At 40.1% G+C, this 9630-nt stretch overlaps 1 protein-coding gene and 1 long non-coding RNA gene across 8 annotated transcripts in view; one reads left to right on the top strand and one right to left on the bottom strand.

The window, feature by feature from the left end:
- The window catches only part of LOC103882878, a 12489-nt gene extending 2978 nt beyond the window's left edge, over window positions 1-9511 (top strand). Inside the window, exons 2-4 of the long non-coding RNA XR_644833.4 lie at window positions 3938-3994; window positions 4659-4799; window positions 9423-9511. This is a non-coding gene — a long non-coding RNA (uncharacterized LOC103882878). The remainder of the gene's footprint in view (window positions 1-3937; window positions 3995-4658; window positions 4800-9422) is intronic.
- The window catches only part of SUGCT (succinyl-CoA:glutarate-CoA transferase), a 754504-nt gene that overhangs the window by 572194 nt on the left and 172680 nt on the right, over window positions 1-9630 (bottom strand). The window lies entirely within an intron of this gene.

The raw sequence follows: 9630 nt of genomic DNA, 5'->3' as shown, positions 1-9630 counted from the left end.
GCCATTATCACAATATTGATTCTTCCTATCCATGAGCATGGTATGTTCTTCCATTTGTTTGTGTCCTCTTTTATTTCACTGAGCAGTGGTTTGTAGTTCTCCTTGAAGAGATAGGTCCTTTACATCCCTTGTAAGTTGGATTCCTAGGTATTTTATTCTCTTTGAAGCTATTATGAATGGGAGTTCACTCATGATTTGGCTGTTTGTCTGTTACTGGTGTACAAGAATGCTTGTGATTTTTGCACATTGATTTTGTATCCTGAGACTTTGCTGAAGTTGCTTATCAGCTTAAGGAGATTTTGGGCTGAGACAATGGGGTTTTCTAAATATACAATCATGTCATCTGCAAACAGGGACAATTGGACTTCCTCTTTTCCTAATTGAATACCCTTTATTTCTTTCTCTTGCCTGATTGCCCTAGCCAGAACTTCAGACACTATGTTGAATAGGAGTGGTGAGAGGGGGGCATCCCTGTCTTGTGCCAGTTTTCAAAGAGAATGCTTCCAGTTTTTGCCCATTCAGTATGATATTGGCTGTGGGTTTGTCATAAATAGCTCTTATTATTTTGAAATAAGTTCCATCAATACCGAATTTACTGAGAGTTTTTAGTATGAAGGGCTGTTGAATTTTGTCAAAGGCCTTTTCTGCGTCTATTATCATGTGTTTTTTGTCTTTGGTTCTGTTTATATGCTGGATTACGTTTATTGATTTGCTTATGTTGAACCAGCCTTGCATCCCAGGGATGAAGCCCACTTGATCATGGTGGATAAGCTTTTTGATGTGCTGCTGGATCCGGTTTGCCAGTATTTTATTGAGGATTTTTGCATCGATGTTCATCAGGGATATTGGTCTAAAATTCTCTTTTTTTGTTGTGTCTCTGCCAGGCTTTGGTATCAGGATGATGTTGGCCTCATAAAATGAGTTAGGGAGGATTCCCTCTTTTTCTATTGATTGGAATAGTTTCAGAAGGAATAGTACCAGCTCCTCCTTGTACCTCTGGTAGAATTCAGCTGTGAATCCATCTGGTCCTGGACTTTTTTTGGTTGGTAGGCTATCAATTATTGCCTCAATTTCAGAGCCTGCTATTGGTCTATTCAGGGATTCAGCTTCTTCCTGGTTTAGTCCTGGGAGAGTGTAAGTGTCCAGGAAATTATCCATTTCTTCTAGGTTTTCTAGTTTATTTGCATAGAGGTGTTTATAGTATTCTCTGATGGTAGTTTGTATTTCTGTGGGGTCACTGGTGATATCCCCTTTATCATTTTATAAAGGGGTGATAAAGGGGTGATATCCCCTTTATCATAAGAGATCTGCTCTTAGTCTGATGGGCTTCCCTTTGTGTGTAACTCGACCTTTCTCTCTGGTTGCCCTTAACATTTTTTCCTTCATTTCAACTTTGGTGAATCTGACAATTACGTGTCTTGGAGTTGCTCTTCTCGAGGAGTATCTTTGTGGCGTTCTCTGTATTTCCTGAATTTGAATGTTGGCCTGCCTTACTAGGTTGGGGAAGTTCTCCTGGATGATATCCTGAAGAGTGTTTTCCAACTAGGTTCCATTCTCTCCGTCACTTTCAGGCACACCAATCAGACATAGATTTGGTCTTTTCACATAATCCCATATTTCTTGGAGGCTTTGTTCATTTCTTTTTACTCTTTTTTCTCTACACTTCTCTTCTCACTTCATTTCATTCATTTGATCTTCAATCGCTGATACTCTTTCTTCCAGATGATCGAGTTGGTTACTGAAGCTTGTACATTTGTCACGTAGTTCTCGTATTATGGTTTTCATCTCTATCAGTTCTTTTAAGGTCTTCTCTGCATTGATTATTCTAGTTATCCATTCATCCATTCTTTTTTCAAGGTTTTTAGTTTCTTTGTACTGATTACATAGTTCCTCCTTTAGCTCTGAGAAGTTTGATCAACTGAAGCCTTCTTCTCTCAACTCGTCAAAGTCATTCTCCGTCCAGCTTTGTTCCATTGCTGGCGATGAGCTGCGTTCCTTTGGAGGGGGAGAGGCGCTATGATTTTTTGAATTTCCAGCTTTTCTGAACTGCTTTTTCCCCATCTTTGTGGTTTTATCCGCCTCTGGTCTTTGATGATGGTGATGTACTGATGGGGTTTTGGTGTGGGTGTCCTTTCTGTTTGTTAGTTTTCCTTCTAACAGTCAGGACCCTCAGCTGTAGGTCTGTTGGAGTTTGCTTGAGGTTCAGTCCAGACCCTGTTTGCCTGGGTATCAGCAGCGGAGGCTGCAGAAGATAGAATATTGCTGAACAGCTAGTGTTGCTGTCTGATTCTTGCTCTGGAAGCTTCGTCTCAGGGGTGTACCCTGCCCTGTGAGGTGTGAGGTGTCGGTCTGCACCTAGTGGGGGGATGTCTCCCAGTTAGGCTACTCAGGGGTCAGGGACCCACTTGAGCAGGCAATCTGTCCATTCTCCCATCTCAACCTCCATGCTGGCAGATCCACTGCTCTCTTCCAAGCTGTCAGACAGGGGCATTTACCTCTGCCGAGGTTTCTGCTGCTTTTTGTTTAGCTATGCCCTGTCCCCAGAGGAGGAGTCTACAGAAGCAGATCAGCCTCTTTGAGCTGTGGTGGGCTCCACCCAATTTGAGCTTCCGGGCAGCTTTGTTTACCTACTTAAGCCTCAGCAATGGTGGGTGCCCCTCCCCCAGCCTCGCTGCTGCCTTCCAGTTAGATCTCAGACTGCTGTGCTAGCAATGAGGGAGGCTCCGTGGGTGTGGGACCCTCTGGGCCAAGTGTGGGATATAATCTCCTGGTGTGCTGTTTGTTAAGACCCTTGGTAAAGCACAGTATTAGGGTAGGAGTTACCCGATTTTCCAGGTGTTGTGTGTCTCAATTTCCTTTGGCTAGGAAAAGGAATTCCCTTCCCCCTTGCACTTCCCAGGTGAGGCGATGCCCCGGCCTGCTTCACCTCTCGCTGGTCGGGCTGCACCCATGGACCAGCGCCAACTGTCCGACATGCCCCAGTGAGATGAACCCAGTACCTCAGTTGAAAATGCAGAAATCACCCATCTTCTGTGTCATTCACTCTGGGAGCTGGAGGCTGGAGTTATTCCTATCGGCCATCTTGGGTGCACGCCCCCTAAACTTTTAATAGTAGTTATCACTAAGGAGTGGAATTGCAAAAAACAATTTACTTATTAAATTATACATTTGTATCATTTTGGCATTTTTTTCTAATATGAATTTCTTTTGTTAAAGATGTGAAAAAAGTACTATGCACCATACTTTTACAGTCATAACGAAGAAACACTGAAAGATAAGACTTTGTCTCTATTTTCTACATATCTCTTACACATTTCAATCATTTGTGTAAATGATTTGCACATACACTAATAAAACACAGCTTCTGGTTAATTTAACAAATGCCCTTCACCACAGAACTACTTCAGAATCTAAGCATTTTGCACAGCATATTTTCCAACTGACAGCTAAGTTAACTTTTAAATTTTCATTTTTTAAAGTGCCGTGATTAACAATGCATCAACAGGGCCAGGCATGGTGGCTCACGCCTGTAATCCCAGTACTTCGGGAGGCTGAGGTGTGTGGATTGCCTGAGGTCAGGAGTCTGAGACCAGCCTGACCAACATGGTGAAACCCTGTCTCTACTAAAAATACAAAAACTGGCCGGGCGTGGTGGTGGGTGCCTGTGATCCCAGCTACTTGGGAGGCAAAGGCAGGAGAATCGCTTGAACCTGGGAAGCAGAGGTTGTGGTGAGCCAAGATCACACCACTGCACTCCAGCCTGGGTGACCGAGCGAAACTCCATCTCAAATCATCATCATCATCATCATAATTATGCATTTATGGGAAGTGAATATGATTTAAAAGACTGGTATGTAAACTGTGACCAGTGGAGTCGAACTTGAGGTTCATGTCTATGGCCACTGGAATGTCCCTCTCTGCTGTTGCTTCCCTTCAGGACAAGTGCTTCACATGAAGAGCTCCTAAACACTCCTAAAGACTACCAGTTACAAAGGTAAGCTGCTGTTATGCACTTAGTCCATATCCTTGTTGCCTCAGTTGTGGTCATTGTGTCCACACAGTCATCAAGTCTTAAAGTTCTGTCCAGGGCGGACGCAGTGGCTCACGCCTGTAATCCCAGCCCTTTGGGAGGCTGATGCAGGCGGATCACCTGAGGTCAGGAGTAGGCAAGACCAGCCTGGCCAGCATGGTGAAACCCCATCTTTACTAAAAATACAAAAAATAGCCAGGTGCCATAGTATGTGCCTGTAATCCCAGGTACTAAGGCTGAGGCAGGAGAATTGCTTGCACCCGGGAGGCGGAGGTTGCAGTGAACCAAGATTGCACCATTGCATTTCTGTCTGAGTGACCGAGTGAGACTCCATCTCAAAAAAACAAAAAAAGTTCTTTCTAAATCACTGTATGTTCTTTTAGTCCCCTGTCCTGAGGTAGCCTATAGAGCAAAGACATTAAGTATAGAACTATCCCCCAGACCAGTCAAGAAAGTTGCTACAACTTCAGTTTTGATTAAAAATTATTTGGGGAACTAAGATGCCATTTAATTTTAGGAGTATCAAATGACAATATTAGTGGGACCATCCAAGAAGCCTCTCTATATAAGAGACACACCTTGCAGGTTTACCCTAAAACACACTTTCTTTTTAAATTGTAACCCCCAGGTCTACTGCATCAGAGTTATCTGGGGTGCTGCTCCAAAATGCAGATTCCTGAATCCTGCCCCAGACTGAGTGGATTTCAATGCTTGCGTGTGAGGCCCAGGAATCGTTTTTTCAAAAAGCTCACTGGTACTTTTATATATCGTAAGTTCATTAAGTATTCTGTGGGACAGCAGTTTTCAAATTTTGCTGCACATCAGAATCATCTGGAGAGATTTTTAAAACCTCAGTACACAGGCCATGCCCTATACCAGTTAAATTAGAATCTCTGGGGATGGGAAAGAGGCAGCAGAAGTTCTGAAAACTCTACAGGTGATTTCAGTGGGCAGCCAACTTTAAGCACTAGTGTTGTAAAGGACCAAGGTACAGCTTAGATACCAAATTGAGTCCTCCCGAGTGTCAAAGCACACTCAACTTGAGACTTTTAGCAGTAACAACAACGACAAAATGGTTAATACTCACTTTTTCACAGTGACAACAACAAGACCTAACAAGCTGCCATAAAAATCTTAAGTATGGTTTAAACACAGAAAAATTCTCATTACCAAATATGACTACATACAATTAAAAAAAAAAGTTTTCAACACTTTTAAACAAACAAAAATGTGACTCATTAATTCCAGCCTCCATTGAAAGAAAACTTATGCTCTAAATACAGCTCTGAACCTATCTTCTAAATCGGTTTCATTAAATAATATGATGAAGTGACCAATATGGGTTTTTTTTCATGCTGTTACATATCAATCTGCAACAGCTTGAGGACAGTTAGAAAATACAGAAGTAGAATGTGTATCAGAATAAACTAAATTTCAGATTCATTGAGCTGATATCTCAAGTCAAGAGCTTCTGTAGTTAAAAGACTGAAAGATGGATGCACCCTGATTTTCCCTCAGGGGCTTACAAGATAAGATAGTGCATTACTAAACCTGACAAAACATATCTGACTATACTGCACCAGAAACTACAGTCACAGAATTTTAAAAGCATGTCTTTACTTAATGAAGTACAAATTTCAAAATCAAACTGGGCCTATAGACTTAGCAGAAGGCAAAAGGAGAATGTACTCATTTTACTATTGTGACCTGGCTTGAATTCAACAGAATCAAAGATATAAAAGAATTGCAGAGCTGTCTGGTGGAAAGGAAATCATCATTTCATAAAGGACTCAATGACTTACATGATTTCAAATCATGCTTTAAGTGTCTATAGCTTACTTTAAAGAAAACCTCAAAATGCATCTGAATTATCGTCTATCCTATAAGTGTGGTTCAGTTTCAGGAAGAACTGATTGAACTGAAAATAACTATCCCACCCAGAAGACAGTGTTCCTGGAAATTTTAAAAATACAGACTATAGAGCTAGGCTGAAATTTCTTACAATTGTCTCAACAATGTGTTAATCCCCTGTCCCTATGAAAATCCACCTAAAATATAAAATCGCTGAAATTAAAAATGAATACCACTCCATCAGCAATGAAAGCTTGAATCAGAACTGATACAGACCTTCATTTGTACAGAATGTATGTTCTTTAATAGTAACAACACAATGGTATATAAAACCAAAACTGTCTGTAGCCACCTCCACCTGCTAAGGTGGTGAACTGGTTTCCCATTGTTGCTGTAACAAATTGCCCCTAAACTTAGTGGCTTCTAATAAGACAAATTTAATATTTTATAATCCTGGAGGTCAGAAGTCTGAAACCACTCCACATGGGCTAATGTGAAGGTGTCGACAAAGCTGGTTCCTTCTGGAGGCTCTCAAGTGAGAATCTGTTTCCTTGCCTCTTTAAGCTTCTAGAGTCTGAGTGCATTCGTTAGATGTGTGATCTCATTCACCAAATCACTTCAACTTCTTGCTACCATTATCACACCTCAAACTATAGTAGTCCCCTCTACTTTGTGGTTTCACTTTCCACTTTCAATTGCAATCTAGAAATAGGTGAATACAGTACATATTGTAATGATATATTGAGACAGACCACATTCACATAACTTTTATTACAGTATATTGTTACGATTGCTCTATTTTACCATATTGTTCATCTCTTATTGTGCCTAATTTATTCATAGTTGTGCATGTATAGGAAAAAAACACAGTATTTATAGGGCTTGGTACTAACCATGGTTTCACACATCCACTGGGGATCTTAAAATGTATCCCCCACAGGTAAGGAGAGACTATTGTAATGATTCTGATACTCTCGCCTCTCTCTTACAAGAACTCCTTTTTTTTTAGTTTCATTAGGCCCACATGGATAATTCAGGATAATCTCCCATCTCAAGATCTTTAATTTAATCACATCTATGATGTTCCCTTTACCATGTAAGGTGACATATTCATAGGTTCTGGGGATAAGGACATGGACATCTTCGGAGACTACTTTCAGTTCACCACAGGTGGTAATACGGAAGGAGGAAAGAGTAGACATAGTAGTGGTTAAACATTATTTTTCACTTTCAACATGAGTGGGGAAGGAAGAAAGAAAAGACCCAACTTTCAAAGCATCAGCCCATTCTTCTGTGTTCTAAGACTATTCTAGCCATTACAATAGCTACTGCCCACATGTGGCTATTGAGACTTTGATGGCAATATTCCAAATTAAGATGTGCTGTAAATGTACAACTACATATAAAACTTGAAAGACATCATATAAGAAAAAAGTAAAATATCTAATGATTAATTTTAAACAAATTTTACGTTTTGAAAGGAAAATATTTTGGACATATTTGGTTGAATAAAATATATAATCAAAATTAATCTCATCTGTTCCTCTTTATTTTTTTAACAGGGCTAATAGGGAATTTTAAATTACAGATGTGGGGAATAAGCACACTCAAAAAAGATGAAATAAAGTCTTTTGCCATAAAAGCAACAGAACACTGGCAAAAATTCTCAAAATCAAATTTTTGAAAACTCTGGAAATTAACTAAAGCCTTGCAATAACTGATGAGTTTTTATCCAAGGAAAAAAAAAACAACATCTGAATTTTAATAAGACCAGCAAGCTTTGTGACGTCTTAACTTGCCATATTATCATCCACTTCTACCAGGCTTGAGAACCAACAGCCTCATCAGAAACTAAATACTAGCAGCCTGGCAACCACAAAAGTCAGCAGAATGAGTTTAAAGTTTAGTGGGGGAAAACCCAGGCTTTCTTTTCTTTTTTTTTTTTTCCAGCTTCACTGATGAATTCTACCAAACAATAAAAGAAAAATTAGTACTAATTCTTCACAAACTCTTCCAAAAGCCAGGAGAGAAAGGAATACTTTTCAACTCTTTCTATGAAGCAAATGTTACTCAGGCACCAAAAACTAACAAAAACATCATCAGAAAACTACAGACCATAAAAACCAATATCCCTTATGAATATAAACCTAAGAATCCTCAGCAACATACTAGCATACTGAGTACAGCAATACATACAAAGGATCATACAACTTGACCAACTGAAAATTTTCCAAGGGTTGAAAGATTGGTTCAATATACAAAAATCAATGTCAACTGTTAATCAATCAATAACCAAATAACATATAAATGGGATAAGTGACACAAAACAAATCATCATGTCAGTAGTCACAGAAATAGCATTTGCCAAAATTCAACACTCTTTCATGATAAAAACAGTCAGTAAACTAGGAACAGAGGGTACTTCCTTGACCTGTTAAAGCGTAACAAGGAAGGCCAGGCACTATGGCTCATGCCTGTAATCCCAGCACTTTGGAAGGCCAAGATAGGAGGATCACTTGAGCTCAGGAGTTTGAGACCAGCATGGGCAACATAGTGAGAGCTCATCTCTACTAAAATTCAAAAAAATTTAGCTAAGCATGATGGCATATGCCTGTAGTCCCAGATACTCAGCGGGCTGAGGTGGCGGATTGCTTGAGCCTGGGAGTTCAAGATTGCAGTGAGCCATGATCATGCCACTGCATTCCAGCCTGGGTGCCAGAGAGAGACTTTGACTTAAAAAAAAAAAAAAAAGAGTATCACGGAAAAAAACACAGCTTACATCATACATAATGGTGAAAGACTGAAATGTTTTGCCTTGAGATCAAGAACAAGAAAAGGATGCCTGTTCTTGCCACTTCCATTCAACATTGTGCTGGAATTCTGTCCAGGGCAGTTAGGCAAGAAAAAGAAATACAGTGCACTCAGATTGGAAAGGAAAAAAGCAAAACTATCTTATTTTGCAGATGATGTAATCTCACACAGGAAAAATCCTACGGAATCCACTAAAATACTCTTAGAACTAAATAATGAGCCCAGCAAGGTTGTAAGATTAAAAAAAATTAAATATATGATCATCACATTAAGTTCTATTGCTCAATGCTGATCACAATAATTCAACTTTAGAGAATATAAACAGCCTATGTAATGCAGCACCTACGCCAAGATCAGCAAACTTACAGCACCCTCCCAGTGAGTGTTGTACCTTGGCAGACAAGGATAATAATCACAGCACTCTTTTCCAGAAGTCATGTCAACCTTCTCAATACCACCCTCCAGTCCGGGTCCAAGTGACAGAAAGATTAAAGCTGTCTGCAGTCTTGTGTTGCTTCTACCACCATTCCACCAAAATAGCACTAGTAGTCAACTCCTGCTCTACAGGCTTGGCCCAATGTCCTGCCAAGAAAGTCCCTCTTTCCCAGCCAAACAAACAAACAAACAAAAAACATCCTGTTACTGACTCTTTACTTTGAATGGACCTACTAACTATATAGGACATAGGGTTATTATTTGAAATGTCACACTCGATGTTTATTCTTCACAGGAGTATGAAGAAATGGCCAGATTTAGTACCAATCACAACTGCTAGGAGAAGGCTTTCAGTCAGTCACACCAAACAATAAATGCAACGGCCTGAAGCAGGAGAAAGCTTGACATGTTCTACAATGTTTAACCACTACTATGTCTACTCTTTCCTCCTTCCATATTACCACCCATGGTTGGCTGAAAATAGTCTCCAAAAGATGTCAACG

The sequence above is a fragment of the Papio anubis genome, chromosome 4, assembly GCF_008728515.1.
Source record: "Papio anubis isolate 15944 chromosome 4, Panubis1.0, whole genome shotgun sequence".
Taxonomy (NCBI): Eukaryota; Metazoa; Chordata; class Mammalia; order Primates; family Cercopithecidae; genus Papio; species Papio anubis.
This window is presented reverse-complemented; position numbering and strand designations above follow the sequence as displayed.